The sequence below is a fragment of the Pipistrellus hanaki genome (assembly GCF_964339955.1).
Source record: "Pipistrellus hanaki genome assembly, chromosome: 12".
Classification (NCBI taxonomy): Eukaryota; Metazoa; Chordata; class Mammalia; order Chiroptera; family Vespertilionidae; genus Pipistrellus; species Pipistrellus hanaki.
The window spans coordinates 16,342,882-16,361,103 of NC_140514.1; the positions used below are offsets into that span (position 1 = coordinate 16,342,882).

The 18,222-nt window shown below is 36.1% G+C and overlaps 1 protein-coding gene across 7 annotated transcripts in view; it reads right to left on the reverse strand.

Annotated features, from left to right (window-relative positions):
* Positions 1-18,222, reverse strand: part of NCOA1 (nuclear receptor coactivator 1) — a 136,222-nt gene that overhangs the window by 89,444 nt on the left and 28,556 nt on the right. For all 7 annotated transcript variants that reach the window (XM_084901419.1, XM_084901420.1, XM_084901422.1 and 4 more), the window contains exon 2: positions 9,998-10,130. The gene's annotated coding sequence lies outside the window, so the exon portion shown is untranslated. The remainder of the gene's footprint in view (positions 1-9,997; positions 10,131-18,222) is intronic.

The window sequence follows — 18,222 nt, forward strand, 5'->3', positions numbered from 1 at the left end:
GCCACTGAAGTAATGCCTGATCTTTCAGCCCCGTTGCTAGAACCTCAATGGATAACTTTACCTTACCCAATAGTGACCTGCAAAATCTGCTTAGCCACTTACAACGAACAGCATCTTATAAACTCATCTAATATTCTTGCCAAGCAGCCAGTGAATTTGCTTTCCAGCAGTGCAGCTTACTTGGGAAAAAATAAATAAATAAGAGCATAAGGTTGGAAGTATATGAATCCAAGCCTAAGAAGGTACCTACAGTTTTACTATAATGCAACTCAAGTACTCTTCACAACCTTTGTTGGTAAAAGCAGGTTTTCATCAAAAACCCTCTTTTCAAACCTCCTCAGTTATGAAATAACAAATCACATATAGTGCCTATCATGTTTCAGGCACTGTATAGGATGCTGAATACTTCACAATAAAGAAAACAGACAAAAGTCATGCCTTTATGGAGCTTACAATCTAATGTAGGAGAGAGACATTAAATACACAATTACAAACTGTGTTAATGTGCTATGAAGGAAAAATACTAAAGATATTTACTGGGATGTCAAGAAAAGCTTCCTTGATATACACAAAGGAGATACCGTTGTGATTACCTACCCTGTTTCCCTGAAAATAAGACAGTGTCTTAATTTTTTCTCCCAAAGTTGCACTAGGTCTTATTTTTAGGGGATGTCTTATCTTTCCATGCGCTAGGTCTTATTTTCGGAGGATGTCTTATTTTCGGGGAAACACGGTAGTTATTAATAATAGGAAAGAAGCAGTGTATCCAGACATGATGAGCATGGTCCTCTGGGTGGCTTCACCAGGAAGCTGCAACTTCAAACGACCCGGGGAACACCAGTCCACTCCCTGCAGATCACAGGGGAAAGGGATCAGACACAGGAGAAGACGGGCAGCCGCGCAGTGAAGTCTGGGGGATGTAGGGAAAGTGCTCGTCTGTCAGTCTGTCAGTCTGACCTGGGAACAAAGGTCATGGGCCAGGAGGGTGGACACCAATGTAAGATGGTAAGCATTTGGGAATACGTTACTGATAAGACTTAGTTTACCAGGCTTAAGACTGACACTCTTCATCCAGTTACCATGTGGCCAGGGTTCATCAAAAGGAAGACATGACTTATAAAAAAAAAAAATGAACAAGCTACATATTCTTTGAACATCTGAATAAAGATGAGTAAACTGTAATCCCATTACTGATTTGTTGATGTTTATTTTATGTGAGAATTCTAAAGAAATACTTATTGGCACATTATAAAACAGCATCACTTTAAAAATAACAAGTGGACTTCCGGTTCAAGATGGCAGACTGAGCCCATCCAATTCGCTGCTCCTTGTTAAACATCTCATGTCAGGTGAGCCTGGGAGTGTAGACGGGACACAGAATAACTGAAAAACCACCAAAGGCAACCAGTACAACTCTGATAGTAAACAGTGAATGCTGGCCACAGCAGATAAATTCCTTCTTGCTGAGGGAGGGATAGGCCCCAGTTTACTAGCCTTGTCTCTCCATGGAGCCGGGTAAAGAAAAAAGGGGCTCCACCTCCCACTTACCACAGCAAGTGGGAAGCCAACCCACAGAGCCCTGTGGCCAGGAAGAAAGTCACTGGGGAAATGAATGCTTTCTAAAGAATACTGGCCTTGCCCTGGAGGTTCAGTAGGTTGGGCAAAGTTCCATGCACCAAAAAATTGCCAGTTCAATTCCCAGTCAGGGCACATGCCCAGATTTAAGGCTTGATCCCTGGTAGGGGGTGTGCAGAAGACAGCTGATCAATTTTTCGTTCTCATGTAGATGTTTCTTGCTTTCTCTCTCTCTCCCTCTTCCTTTCTCTATAAAAAAAAAATTAAAAAATAAAAATATTTAAAGAATACTGACCTTTATATAATAGAATTTCACCAGCTTACCAAGATGTTACAAGCATCCAAACTACCTAAAGTGGTTCGATGCTCAACCCCAGACTTACAAAAATCGGATTTTTGTGAGGTTTAGACTGCATGTAAGCTGGGCCCCAAAGGGATTTTGTATATATTCAAATTGGACAACCAATGATTTAGACCTTTGTTTAAAAATACCGTGAAGAAGAATAGCCAAGAATCACCAGCTAATTAATAAAAACTAGGAGAGGCACCAAGGTGAAAAAGCAGGGGTACAAAGACTCAAAAAAACAAACAAACAAACAAAAAAAAACCAAAATAAATAGAATGTCTTAACTTTAATTGGTATCTTCAGAGACATTCAAGAGGCCAATGTATCCACGAAACAAGAAAAATCTGTTCATAAAAATATCACAATCAATGAATAAGAGAATTTTTAGAAAATAAAAACAAAGCATATTTTCAAAAATTGGGGTCCTGGATTAAATTCTGGAACAGAAAAAGGACATTAAGTGGAAAACTGATGGAATACAAATAAAATTTACATACAATAAAATGAGCCTAATTTAAATATACAACAGAATAGATTTTGACAAAGGAAAACACCTTTGTAACCACCACCACAAATAATACATACTCAAGATTCAGGTAAAATATCATCTACTTGGCAAAACCCTATCCAACTCAACCTCTAAGCCTAATTTGCAAAGTGTCCCCTTGGGAGTTTGATCAACCAGGAGTTCAATTGCTCGCTATGACGTATGCTGATCACAAGGGGGCGGCGCAGAATGAAGGAAAGCCCTGGCCGGAGACCGCCAGCTGCTAGGGACCCTACTTGTGCACGATTTTTGTGCACTGGGCCTCTAGTATAAAATAATTCATTTAGGTATATTGTTCTGAACCACTATTCAAACAATTCAGTTGGATTGTCATGTAAATTCAATTAAAAATTCATCTTTTTGTCATCTAAAGCTTTCATTTACATTCTGAATTCTGAATGTTAAACATTAATTCTCAATAATACTGGTCAACTGCTTGGTAAAATGCTTGCTGTTTCTTAAAAAGGAATCTGTACGTTTATCTATCTAGCGATAATTTAATTTATGATGTTTCTCCATTTTATAAGCAATGCAGAATTAGTTTTTGCACAACTACTGGCAACAAATTGTGTTTTTTAAAAACCTCTTCTTAGTTTATTTCAAATAAATTTCATAAACCTAATTCACCACTAAAGATGTGTTTTATTTTATTAAAAGGCTGCTTCAGTTTATTGCTATACAAAATAACGGGTGAGCCTGGGTTAGAGGGAGGTGGGTGGAGAAGTACAGAAAAGCAGCACAACCTTTAACTAGTGATGCCCCATCTTCAGATGGCCACCTTCCATAGCCTTCAGGATAAGGTCTGTAACTGTAACCCAGCTCTTTAAGAGAGTGAAACAAACAAACAAAAATGTCCTTATTAGAGCCTATAGGCCTCTTTTTTCATGAAACATAGCTATTTGCTGACCAAAGGGAATTTTTAAAAACACACATACAGCCGAAACTGGTTTGGCTCAGTGGTAGAGCGTCGGTCTGCGGACTGAAAGGTCCCGGGTTCGATTCTGGTCAAGAGCATGTACCTTGGTTGCGGGCACATCCCCAGTAAGGGGTGTGCAAGAGGCAGCTGGTCGATGTTTCTCTATCATCGATGTTTCTAGCTCTCTATCTCTCTCCCTTCCTCTCTGTAAAAAATCAATAAAATATATTATAAAAAAAACATACAAAAAAACACACACACACACATAGTTGGGATAAATCACATTTTCCCTAAATTGTTTCCACCTCATCTCTCAATAGGCAAGTATTCTTTTGGTAACCAACTCTATCAGTAATCTTTCTCAAACTCAGAGACTATTATTTAAAAAAAAAAAAAAAAAGTTCATTGCAGAGAACAGCGATTACTCATTAAACCATCGTAAGATTAATCAACAGATTTTCCCAACTGTCCCAGGCCTAGGACTTCTTGAAGTAACTAAGCCATATTTTTTTCCTCCCCATTTAAAAAATTAATTAAAAAATAACTTAAAAATTATGAGTTAGCTGACTCTTAAACCTAGAGACATATTTACTAGAAACAGCTTATTTGATAAATAGTGTGCTAAATGCCCTGCCTCCATTTTATCTCAAGTAACCTATGTAAAGTCAGAGCGAAGTAATTCTGTAACAGGCGTGGGGGTTGGGGAAAGGAAGGAGTAATTTTATCTGAGGGTCACAAATTCAGCAAATAGGACCAATAAAATCGACAAGTAATTCAAAGTGAAATGAGTCATAAATAGACTGCCTGCAGATCAAGAGGTATATACAATTAAAAAAGAAACACACACTAGAAGCTGTTACAATGCATTTTATTCTTTGGTTGCTGGCTACACACTAAGTTAATTCTTAGTCTCTGAGTGACTACATTGTGTTTGTAAAGGAGCAAATGCAACTGGACCTCTGGATTACCTAAATATTAAGACAACTTCCAAAATCAAAATCACAAATGAAAACTGATATTTAAAAGTTTAACTTCTAGCCGGCACATTAAGACAAACAAAAGAAATAAAAGCCTAAGGATTAGAGTGGAGGAATTAAAAAAAAAAAAAAAAAAAGTGTTTTAAGGAGAGAGACAAAACCTAGCAAAGACAGACTCCAGGGCTAGAATGCCTGGATTCAAATCCCAGCTCTACCACATGCCGGCTACATAACCTTGGGCAAGTTCATGTCTTCCTTTGGAGCCCTTGAGGATCTGATAGGTCAATATGTGTTCATGCACAGAAGAGAGCCTATAAATAGGAAGCACTACAGAATAAGTCTGTCCTTTGTAGGCAATATGATTTTCTACACAGAAAACACAATAGATTAAGGAAATTACTAGAAATAGTATTTCAGCAGGGTTGCTAAATAAACATAATTCAACTGTGTTCTTATAAGCCAACAAAGAGAAAATGTAAATTTCTGGACCTCTTTCTTATGGAAACTTTCAAAACAGCTTAGAGAATAAAAACAAGAATTAGAGCAATACCATCAACTCCAATACCACAACTGTCTAGCTCATGGTCAACCTTGTTTCATCCCATCCCCTGCCTTCCCTCTATTCTATAAAATAATGGAGCAGACCCCAGACATAGGCATCCATCAACCTTTCAGTATAGACTTCTAAAAGATGACTCTTTTTTCATATAACCACATACTGCTATAACAATAATTTCTTAATATCAAGTATCCAGTCAAGTGTTAAATTTTTCCTAATTATTTAATAAATGTTTAAAATCTGGACCCAAATGCAGTCCAAGCATTCCTATAATCTCAAATTTTCTCCTTCATTTATCTTTTTTTTTTCCCCTTCCCTGTAATTAATTTGTTGTAAAAGCAAAGTTGTGTGTCTCAAAGACTTTCCCAAAACCTAGATTTTTGCTGACTGCATCCCAAAGGTTATCATTTCATTTCTTTCCCTGTCTTCCATGTTTCCTGCAAACAAGGATTTAGAACTAGAGGCTTGATCTGATTCAGTTCAATTTTTTTTGGCAAGAATGCCTCACAAGTGATTATGTGAATTTTCACTAAGAGAAACCTAAAGCCTGGTTGTCTTTCTTTGATGTTAGCAATCACTGATGATTTTTGCTTGGGTCCAGGAAAACAGTGATGTTTTTGCACAGCTGGCGTGGTTCAGTGGTTGAGCATCGACCTATGAACCAGGAAGTCATGGTTGCTTTCCTATCAGGTCACATTCTTGGGCTCCATCCCCCAGAAGGGGGCGTGCAGCAGGCAGCCAATCCATGATTCTCAGTATTGAGTTTCTATCTTTTCTCTCTCCCTCTCCCCTCCTATCTGAAATCAATAAAAATATGTATTTTCACAAAACAGTGATGCTCTATGTATCACTCCTTCTTCATTTGTTAACTAGAATACCCCTGAAAAAAAGAAACTTCCTTCCCTTCAAGCATAGTTATAGTTTCTTAGCATACTCCAAAGAAAACTAGTGAGTTGTTTTAAAGTATCATTATGAACTTACAGATTTAAACATGTGATGTGACTGGTTATGCTGTAGCGATACTTGCCAATGCTCATCTTTGGCCAGCCACAGTCCATTCAGAAAAGCACTTTAGTTGCTAGTATTTTGCCATGCCTTATTAGAATTTGGTAACTCCCTTACAAGGTGTTCAAGGCCCCAGAAACAGAGTAAGCTTTAGCCATAAGTCACATTCCCATACAACTAGTTTCTTTCTTATCTTTATATCTACTAAATTAAAAATTCCTATCTCTTAATTATATATCAGCTATGTTAGTTATACATTCTGGGTTTTATAACTAAACGTGGATCCAGAATTGTAGCAGTATTTCTCACAGAAGTCTACTTTTAGCATTTCATTGACTGCTCCTCAAAAAGCATATCCCACTTAAAATTCAATGTTGAATGCTTCAATTTTGAGAGATTGGCTCAAAAAGATTTCTAATCTATTCTCTGCTGGCATTTTTGCTCTGAAAGTATTTCTTAGTGTTCTATTTTAAAATTTGGATATGTTTTTTTTTTAACATGTACAATAAAAATGCAGATTTATCTTTGATAAATTAATAAGCTCATCAAGTGTGGGGAAATGACCAAACTCTTAGAAACTGGATTATTTTGTAGCATAATTCAGACTTTTTATAAAATCCTCATACCTCATCTTTAACATTAAAACTCATGATACTGTGAATATGAACTAAGTTCTGACTATTGGAAATACTAAACGTATTTGCTAAGTCATGTCCCTCTGAGATCAGAAACATGGAATTGTCAGTAATATTTATTTTGCTAAAAAAAAATTAACAAACATGTAAGCCCTGTCATACTACACAGCTAGCAAACGTCACTGTGGAAAGCAGGGTCCTATATGTACTCGCTGACCATTCCTTCACAATGCTCTGAAAAACACATGGCTTCAGTGGCCAAAAATTGCTTGCTTCCACAATTCTTACTTTTTTCTTCAACAATTAATCACAATGAGAATCACACCACGTTAGAAATGCCAGTTCTTCTGTCTGAGAATAGAGGGATATGAATTGATACCCTGGAGCAATTTCTTTTACTCATAGACCAAGTGTACTTTCCTGCAGTTAAAGTGACGGGGCTTGGATCAGAGTAAATAATGCAACTTTTCCAGGCAACAATGGCTTAAAAAAACAATCCACCACTACCAACAACAGAGCAAAGCCATGACCAAATATCCTTCTGCAGCAGAGTGTATTTCCCAGTGGTAACAGTCACACATCTATATGAAGTGCTGGTATGTCCTCTGCACATCAGTGCTTTCCTCAAACTGAAAAACAAAAATTCTGCTAGCCTGCACACATGACAATGATCGCTTTTCCAGCTGATATGCCTTTGATAAGGGATTTTTGCCAAAAGCTCATTTTACTTTCCCTCCAAGCATAATAATTGTCATTAACTTTGAAACTGGTTTTACAAGCTTCTGAGTAGTAGTGTGAGTTGACCTGTTTGCTGCTATGAGAAAAATAACTGTGACTGGTACTCCAGTAGTGTGGTCTTCTGTCTTGAGCAACATTCTTTAATTTCACACTGAAAAGCATTTTATGTGATCATATTTATTACATTTTTTCATCATAAGTCTGAAAAATAATTATTATGGAAAAGGAAACTAAGACAGAAATCGTAATTCAATTCCCCAGGGCAGCATGAAAATATAAAAACTGAAATGCGTGCTCTTTTCATCACACCACAAAGAAAACTATAGCAAGAGAATACCTATTTCCTTAGTACACCTGGCTGAAATTTATTTTCAAAGGTTTTCTTGAATCCAAATAAAATATTCCTAAAAGGTACCACTTTAACTTAATGTAAACTATATTTCAAGACATAACTTACAAATGTTTCTGGCCCTAAATTATGTTCTGATTTTGTTTTGTTTTCATATCCCCTCCCCTCCAAAAAAAAAAAAAAAAAAAAAAAAAAAAATTCCATACTCTCAAAATCTAAAGACTAAAAAATTTACAAGAAAATATTGTCAAAATGTATTATATAAAATTTCTGAGCACAAAATTGCAAAATTTTCACTTTTCTTAATTTTTAAAAGGAAAAATGACAAATATTAATAGGGATATCACTCTGTGAAAGCTTGCAAATGAGTGGATAGAGAGAGAAGAAATTGATGAATTAGAAATCCCAAATTAAAGATTTAAGCAACCTAATTTGTCTATGTGGCAGTTTAACAAATCCTATATAATAAAAGGCTAATATACAAATCGACTGAATGGCAGAACAACCGGTTGCTATGACATGCATTGACCACCAGGGTGCAGACACTCAATGCAGGAGCGCTGGTCAGCCAGAAGCCAGGCTCACAGCTGGTGAGCGCAGCGGCAGTGGTGGGAGTTTCTCCCACCTCTGCAGCAGCACTAAGGATATCTTAAGCCAGCAGTAGGACATCTTCCAAGGGCTCCCAGACTGCAAGAGGATGCAGGCTGGGCTGAAGGACTCCCCAGAGTGCACGAATTCTGTGCACTGAGCCTCTAGTAGAATCATAAGTAGACCAATCAGTCAGTAAATTCAACTGATCAAACTTCCTACACCTTAATCTTAACTTTTGTTGAAAAGTGAATACAGAACTTAACTATATTACTCAGAAAGGGGTTCTAAATTATGATTTTATGTGTTCATTTTATAATTGCTGTTAAATCGTCTTCAAATTAGTGTATTTAGCCTCCCTAGCCCCAGAGTAAACATTCTGAATGAAAGATGTTTTCAATTTCATTCATAATGAAGTTATAGAATAATTTATATTCTTTCACATATCTAAAATCATTCTTTGCAAAGCTGAGACATTCTAATGCTGTTAAATGAAAGTAAGAAGGAAAGGTATTTTTAAAATTAAAAGAAATGGTTCTGGTAATAAGATAAATTACATATTTAATCATCATTACCATTTGATTCAAAATGACATCAAGAAATTTTAGAAGAGTACAGATTTATCTACTAGCTGCCAGAGTTCCAAAACTTCTCAACAAAGCAAGCTAACTTTTTTATCTGCTATTTGATTCGAGATAACCTTTCTTTGGCAAAAATTGCTCAAATTATGCCACCCCTTTCTAGAAGGTAATCCATTTTTTTTTAAACTGGAACAGTCTTAGAATTTTCCAATATCATGAATTTTTATTACTTTAGAATTTACTACTTTATATGTTCTTCCAAAATAGAACAAAATGAAATTAATAATCCCAGTAATAAGTGATACATATTTGTCAGATTTTTATCTTTTCTATATTCCAGCATTTTAATTTATAAACCTCTATAATGTATACAAAGAACCAACCAACTTGGACCTATCCCCTGAAATAATTATCTTTCCATACCTTCTGCATATTTGGAAAAATATAATTTAAAAAAAAATACTTGTTTTTTACATGAACACCTAACTACCCTGTTTGGAATTTATATGTATTTTAGAAAAATAAGAACATGATGTTTCCTTTGATTGTTTTCAATTATCTTATGTAGTCTTCAGAGTGGGAACCCACCCCGTAATTTGGAAGTAGCACTTGACTCTTTACATAGCTCCATTTTCTGGTGCAAGTGAAACTAACCCATCAAATCCCAAAAGCCCGACAGGCACAGTCTATGGGGAGGAAAAGTGACACTTCCTGGTGAACAGAGAATCCTTAACAACAAATGAGAAGAATAGGTTTCCAAACCAAACTAAGGGACAATCGCTAAGATCTCTTGCATCATGTGAGCAGCAGGCTCTATGAGAGTGCTGAATTCAGTTGCTCCTCTCAGAGGGTCATGCCATAAATAAAACAATTACTTAACTGGCACTGATTTATTTCAGTTCTTCTAACATAGTTTACTGAGTCATAATCTGCACTTAGTATAAACCTTAATTTCATATAATGGACCCTATTTCCTAATTATAAAGATTACCTCCTTTTAAAATCTGGGTCTTTTCTCAGTTTCGGGGGAAAGTAAGCTGGGGAGAGAGGTAAATTCTCCAAAAGCTAACCATTCTAACATAAAAATTTAAACTTCTAAAATATTGATATAAAAACTTTTTATTTTATTTATAAAATGACTGCCAAGGAGTCATATTAAAATGAAACGATGCCTCAAATACCTTAGAAAGCAGACATTTCTAAATGTTAGTGTCTTCATTTGGAAGCAAAAATTTCTACCGCACGATCTTGCCTGATGGTCCTTGATTTTCTCATCAGTCGGTTCCAGTTACATTTCCATTAGTGTGGATAGATCTAAAGTAGAAGAAAGAAGACACAATTAGTCTACTAAAAATATTACAGATTAAATTTAAATATTGTGACACATCGTTGTTTCCCTACAAGCAAACAAAGAACCTTATACAGATGCTTTAGCTCTTAAAGAGATGTCAAATCCCATTCTTGTCCCTACTCAAGATTTTTAAAATTGGAATTAAAGATTAAAGGCAGGGGGGAAAAAAAAAACCAGAAAGTTGATAAGAGGTAATTAGTTACTGGCTTTAAAACAGATCCCCAAAGAAGGTATGCAGCACATCGGTATTTGCCTGGCACTGGTATTCCAAGGAGACAAGGGGCGAGCGACTATCAGCTCACTCTTCGGAGTTGCTGACCTCATCTCAGCAACTGTAGCCTCAGCACTCAGTCTGAGGTAACATGGAAAAGGAGGAAGAACAGGGTTTACAACAGATCACTTCTACGGTAAGGCAGCACCCAATATGATGGCTGCTATTCATTCCCGGGCCATTGGCAGTGGGATAAGACAAACTGGATTTTACTAAACTAATGGTAGTGCTGTATCTTCCCACTCTGCCTCAAAGCTAATGCCAAACAGTGGGGTGATTGTAGATATAAGAGAATGCTTAAGAAATGTAAGGCCTACCTGTTTTCATTAGTTCAAGTTCAACTGCTTTAGGCTTTATTTACCACCCAGGGTTACTATTACTCCCTTTAGATCACAAAGACACCGTGGATCAGGCTCCAGGGGAAAAAAAAAAAAAATCATTGTACCACAGGTCAATTCAGAAATCTTGCTAGTTAATTCTCCCTGTGCTCTCACCCTTGTCACCCTTGGACTTTGTTCAAAACACAAACCATTCTGGCCAGCTACCCTCTCTCCTATTTTCATGCCCACAATGTTCTCTGTGCTTTCTCAGTCACTCATGTGTTCCCCCACTACTGCCCTTCTTGCTAATCTTTTCCTCAAAGACCTCTGAAAACCCCATTTACATAGCAAAACAAATCACCTCTACATCCTCAACCGTATCATTGAACACTCCTTTCAGCCATTAGTCTAAATCTGGCTCTTAAAATGAACTTTCTAGAGTGAAGGCTAAGACAGTAGATCGACCTTCTCCATGGTGACATTTCTAGACCCAACTCACCAGCAACCCCATTCCTTCTCTCAAGCTCACACCATCTGACTGCCCTACGTTCTACTTCTCTTTGTCATTCAATATTCCACTTTTTTTTTTTCTAACCTGGATCCACACTCAATCCCTTCCATGCACTGTACATACTCTCATCTCTCCAGCTGCTGTGTTATCTATCACCAGTCTTAAAATCTTGGTTGTCACCCAAACTATCAGTCAACCTAGTATGCTACCTTCTTTCTTCCACTTCACAACCCTCAAATTCCTAATCCTGGGGCAATTCAATCACCTTCTGGAAACACACACACACACACACACACACACACACACACACGTAGACTGATCCTGCTATAATGTAATAAGAGGGTCTTCAAATTCATTTAGACACTAAATGCTATCCAGTATCTCTTTTGTATGACATTAATCAGGTCTTTCTACCATAACTCACACTGTCTTTCCAAATTTTTGCCACTTTCCCTCTTACAGACCCATGGGGAGGGGGTGAAATGAGAGAGGGGTCTTCTTATTTTTCTTAACCATTTGTGTGGGTTGTTTATAATGTGAAGATACTATTTCTTTCACTTACTTTTAACATTTTCTCAATCATTGGCTTTTAATAGTTCTTATTTTTATTAATATTTAGTATTAATTTATAAATTTAAACTAAATCTTAATTAAATTTCCACCAGGCTTTTTGTACACACTGACAAGCTGATTCTAAAACTTGTGTAAATGCAGAATCTAGAACACTCAAAACAATTTTGAAATAGACCAAAGTTGGAAAACTTACACTACCTGATCTCAAGATTTTCTATAAAGCTATAGAATCAAGAAACTGTAATTCTGGCATCAGGATAAACATACAAATCAATGAAGGAGAAGATACTGTCCAGAAACAGTGTTACATATTTATGGTCAACTGATTTTCAACGAAAGTACCAAGGTCAATGAAAAAAATAATTGTCTTCATTACAACCAGTACTATAATAGAACAACTGACAATCCATGTGGTAAAAAAGGAAGAAAGGGAAAAGAAAAAAAAAATTCAAACTACATGTCCTATCTTATACAAATACACCTAAAAATTTTAAAATGCAAAATTTCTGGAGGAAAACAAAGGAACAAATCTGGGGATCCGGGAATTGGCAAACTTTTTCTGCGAAAAGCAAGACAGTCAACATTTCAGACTTTGTGGGCTCTACAGTCTTGTTGCAAATATGCAACTCTGTCATTGTAGCATGAAGGCACCATAGACAATGAGTAAACATTAGGCTGAGGCTATATTCCACTGAAACTTTATGTACCAAAACAAGCAGTGGCCTGAATGGGCTGTAGTTTGCCAACCCGAGATAGGCAATGAGTTTTAGGTATAACACCAAAAGCACAAAACATAAAGAAAACATTTTATATTTTTGCACTTAAAATCTTAAACTTCTGCTCTTGAAAAGGCAGTGTTATGAAAATGTAAAGACAAGCCACAGACTTGGGAGAAAATAATTGCAAAACAAATGTCTATTAAAGAACTTTTTAATACAATTGTAAGAAAATAAGCGATTACCTAAAAGTAATGGGCAAAATACCTGGACAATGCAAAAACAAAAACTCTATCAAAGAGCCTAGTTACATGGTACATGCGTTTAATCTTCCGTTTAGGCTCCCTAAAGGGAGACTACTCCTCTCCGAATTCAGTTTCCAAAGTTCTGCCTTACAACAAATGAAATAAAACTATCAGAGCATTTTTTTAAGTTAATTTTTATTTTTAAATTTTTTCTTATTTATTGAGAAAAGATTTGTAGTTCCACTTATTTATGCGTTCATTGGTTGTTTCTTGTATGTGCCCTGAATGAGGATCAAACCAAAACCTTGGCTTATCGAGACGATGCTCTATCCAACTGAGCCACCCAGCCAGAGCTAAAAGTTAGTTTTTAGTTAATATATGTACCTGGTACAAAAGGAAACTGTACAAAAGGGTTAGAGTGAATAGAAATTTCCCCCGATCACCCAGCTTCTTTCCCTCACTTACTGTGTGGTTACAGTTATTCTGCTTATATAAAAGCATTTACATATATATTTTTCAAATGGTGGCATATTAAGATACTTAATACATCTTAAAGTTTATTTCATATCATTCTTTTTTAAAAAAGATATACTTTTATTGATTTCAGAGAAGAAGAGAAAGAGAGAGAATGATTGGCTGCCTCTGCACACTCCCAACTGGGGGCCAAGCCCGCAACTCAGACATGTGCCCCTGACTGCAATCGAACCCAGGTCACCTTTCGGCACAGAGGCTGACACTCTATCCACTGAGCCAAACCCACTAGGGCTCATATAATTCTTTATAAAAATCCCACATACTTCCTTTTAATAGTTTCATATTTATGAATACATCATGTTTCATTTAGCCAGTCTTTCGTTAATGGACTCTTATATTGTTACCAATATTTTGCCTCTATTGACAATGCTGTAAAGCATGTCTTTTATGAAGTGGAATTACTGAGCCAAGAATATTTGGATTTAAATTATGATAGCTTTTGCTTAATAGGGAGGGAAAATATGGACATGTATCAATAAACCTTCCAAATCAGGGAAACTAAGCTAAAGCAACTTGTACAAAGAACAATGAAACCACTGGACTATAGTTTCAAGTATAATTTGAGAAAATACTTATCATTCAAATGATGTTCCTTACAGACAGATTCTATACAGACAGATGGCATGTCATTAAATCAGAACTCAGTACAGGTACAAGCATTTTCATGTCAGGGTAACTGAGTGACATGGTCTTGATATTTTGTTCGCTGAGACTTCATACAAGAAACTAGCTGAATATATAATTAAGATGTTCATTAAACTATCTTCTTATATCTAATATTTTAAGTGAGCTTTTGATAGACACTAAGTAGCTGTCAATGTGTGACTAATTCTTCTAATAAGAACACAAAAATTTAATACTCTATAAGGTTGGTTAAAGTTAGAGTCATATATATTTATAGACCCCAAATCTACCTTTCTCTTAGAACTGCTCCAACTGAGATCATCAATATTCTACAATGCAAAAAAATATTCTTCAATGCTATATTCCCTGAAAATACGTTGGCCCTTGACTTATGTAAACTTAAACACCATCTACACAAATAATCCTTCCCTTTTAGTCACCAAGTACAGCCCACAGTCAAGGGCTAGAGAATTAAATTCCCCCTCCTTGAAGGAGGGAAGTGTCTACATATATTACTTGGAATTCCTCTGTACGAGACAAATAAGTGGGGGCATTTATTTATTCAATCACATGTTTTAATCAGTATGGAGTTAGGGATATTTACCATATATCTTGGGTTATAACCCAATATTATTATATTACTTATTTTTTATCAGATTGTCCAAGCTTTGGTCATTGGGCACGCTTTCAGGTTGGCACCCGTATCGTTCAGCCAAGACCCTATTTGTTTGGACTTTGAGCTTTTTCTTACTTTCCAGCAATACAGAATGGTCCCAGCTCATTTGTATCTTCCCTGCCCTGGTCCTGGAATCAGACATTTTCCAAGGAGCTTTAGTCCTTTTTGTTGGGTAACAGTATTGGAAATCAACATTTGGGTACTTGGTGTGCTCAGTGCTACTGGGGTGTCTTTATATATAGGTCCTTTCAGTAGACAAGAGCTAGAAAATATGTCTGTATACTAGACACACACACACACACACACACACACACACACACACACACACACACAATGTGCCTATCTCCATATACATACATATCTATAATGTGTCTGCATCCATATCTATATTAAACTAAACATGAGTTCATACTGATGTCTCTAACTCTAACCCATTACTCTATGGTTTGTTCTAGTCTTTTCCTTGTGCATGGCTATCTGTTACCTCACTCTCCAAAAGTGAGAAACCTGGATCCCACGATTCACTATCCATCTATTTAACACTAGTATATATGCATAATGTTTTCAGAATTGTTAGCTCACTCCTAAATTTTTGGTCCTATGATTTTCATCATTTCTTCTCAAATTCTTATTAGAATTCCCATTTTAGAGGTATGTTCCTATGATTTTCCACCTAAATCATCTGTTCTCTCTCTCGACATTCTACCTGCATGATCTTTCGTATCCATGACTTGACCTTCCAATGCTGATATTTGAGGGCTTTCAAGGAAGGGAAATGGGTTTTTGTCAGGTTTTTGGTAAAAGGGTTGCTCCCATCCTCCCTATCCTAGAAACAAAAAAATTTTAGCAAAGATAGTTTTCAACTGAGGAATCCATCACGGCCCTCTAGGTAGTCTGGCTCCGTAACATTCAGGAAGCTGTAGGATCATGTTTGTTTTTGTTATGAGGCTTTAACACTGCTGAGATGAGGCTATCAAGAAACCTGATATATAAGAAATCCCCACAAGAAGTTGGCTACATAGCAATCATTCAACCCCTTTAAGAAGATATTTTCTATTTAAAATATTTAAAAATGCATTTTCTTCTTCTTACTTTTCCACATTCAAGAGTATTTCAGTCTCTCCTTTACTTACCAGCACTGAGGAGATTTGCAAAGAACTGTATATCCATGTTTAAATATGTGTGAACTCTGGACTTGACCATTTTAAAGGAAGTACTGAACGAAGTGAAAGGAAAATGCAAACTAACTTTGCTTGAGATAGAATACTAGAATAATGCATGTTATTACAGTTAATTTGCATATAGACTCTCAACTAGTGGGAAGTAGCTACGTGAAAACAAAAGCTAGATTAAGAACAATGGGCCTCAATAGAAAAGAATAAGCCACCTGAGACAAGTTGGACAAAAGCCAAAAATATGAAACATATACCCAGGGACATATTACTGCAAAAGTAAAGTGTAAGAAACAGGTTTTTCAGCTTTCCCAAAATAAATATCCCTGATTAGCTAAAAATTCCATAGTGTTAGTCACAATAAAGATTTACTCACTAAAATGTCATAATACAAATACTAAGATAAATTTAATTATTAAAACAATGATCCTGCCTGGCCAGTGTGGCTCAGTTGGTTGAGTGCTGTCCCATGCACCAAGAGGTCGATAGTTCGATTCCTGCTCAGGGCACATGCCTGGGTTGTGAGCTCAATCCCCAATAGGGGACATGCAAGAGGCAGCCAATCAATGTTTCTCTCTCCTCAATGTTTATATATCTCTTTTTCTCCCTCTCCCTTTCCTCTCTCTATAAAATCAAATTTTAAAATATATATTTAAAACAATGATACTTTTCCAGCTCTGAATGGTAAACAAACTGATCACTTTTTGTTTAAATCAAAACTACTGAATATGACAACTAAAGGTAGAGAGAGGCAATCTGACTAGAACAGTTTATAAAAATTGTTACAAACGCTTAACCTAACGAGAGGTATCTAAAAGGCAGGTATTTATCTATCCAAATGAATGCTTAATAGAACTCCAGGCAACATAACAAACTGAAATTAAAACATCATCAGACAATGTTGGTGAAGATATATTTGTGTAAAGTCCATTATTAGCCTTGTCTGAAATCAGCTCCCGTAAATGGATTCTGTATCATAAAAATTCCTCTTTTTTCTAATTCTAAGTCTTCAAATACTTAAAAACCCTATGGTTCCTAAGAACTGTATTCCTGGAGAGAAGGGGAAGGAGTCTGTGATATTAAGTAGGAATGGGAAAACTGACTTTCAAGTGTACTTATATAGATGATTAAATTATAATTGGAGAAAAACATTGGATAAATGAAATATTAAGAAGCAGGAAATTAAGAAATAAGACTAAGAAAAATTAGTCTGTATACTTTCCTCAGGTTTACATGACACTTGCTCTTTCATCATGACCCATCAAATATCAATAGATGTGGTAGAAAGACAAAATCCATTTAACAGCTTTAAAAATAAATGATAAGGTACATCTAAAACTAATAAAAAAAATAATGTTGAGTGCAAACTGTAACTGAAATATAAAACATTTCAAATAATAATAAATATAAAAATAAATGATTTTTTTAAAGCTGGTCAGATATAGTAAAAACAAATGGGAGAAGGCCAGGACCGGTTTGGCTCAGTGGATACGGCATCGGCCTGCGGACTGAAAGGTCCCAGGTTCGATTCCGGGCAAGGGCATGTACCTTGGTTGCGGGTACATCCCTGGTAGGGGGTGTGCAAGAGGCAGCTGGTCGATGTTTCTCTCTCATCGACGTTTTTAGCTCTCTATCTCTCTCCCTTCCTCTCTGTAAAAAAATCAATAAAATATAAAATAAATAAATAAATAAATAAATGTACATTATAAGAAAACATGATTTAAAAAAATAAATAAATAAATAAATGAAGTTTTAACAAACCTTTTTATCCTTTACAATATTTAGCCTACTTTCGATCTATTTTAATACCTGGCCAAAATCATAACTCAATGTACATTTTTATTACAGCATCTTCTTAATCAGGTGTCCTTCCTCCCATTTCTACACCACCCCCAAATCAGGATCCAACCTCTAGCTCCCCTAGATTTGGGTACTACAACTGGTGTACTCTCTTTGTAACTTCAAAATGCCTCTAATATGTGCCCTTATCAGATACCATTACAATACCTGCTGACATATCTACTGCCATTATAGTCTGGGATTTCCCTCAGGACAAGATCCATATTTTCTTCATCTTTATGAAGGTGTCACACAAAGCCCGATACTAAACGCTTCTCAATGCTTGCTGAATAAGTAACACTATCTTTCAGAAAGAAACTAAATCATCAAGAAATAACTTAAACATAGTACAATTAGATGACAGAGTATAGTTATTGAATCATCATTACAAAAACAAAGTCATCATGAAAACTTAAAAATGTGTGAGGGGCTATATATCACTGTGATTGAGGGCAAGAGAATTTGGAGTAAGTCCCAGTTTTCATTCATTCGTGGCAACAAGTAATTAGTGAGCGGCTACTTAAAGCCAGGCACTACTTGACCCTGCCCTCATAGAATTTACATTTCAGTGGGG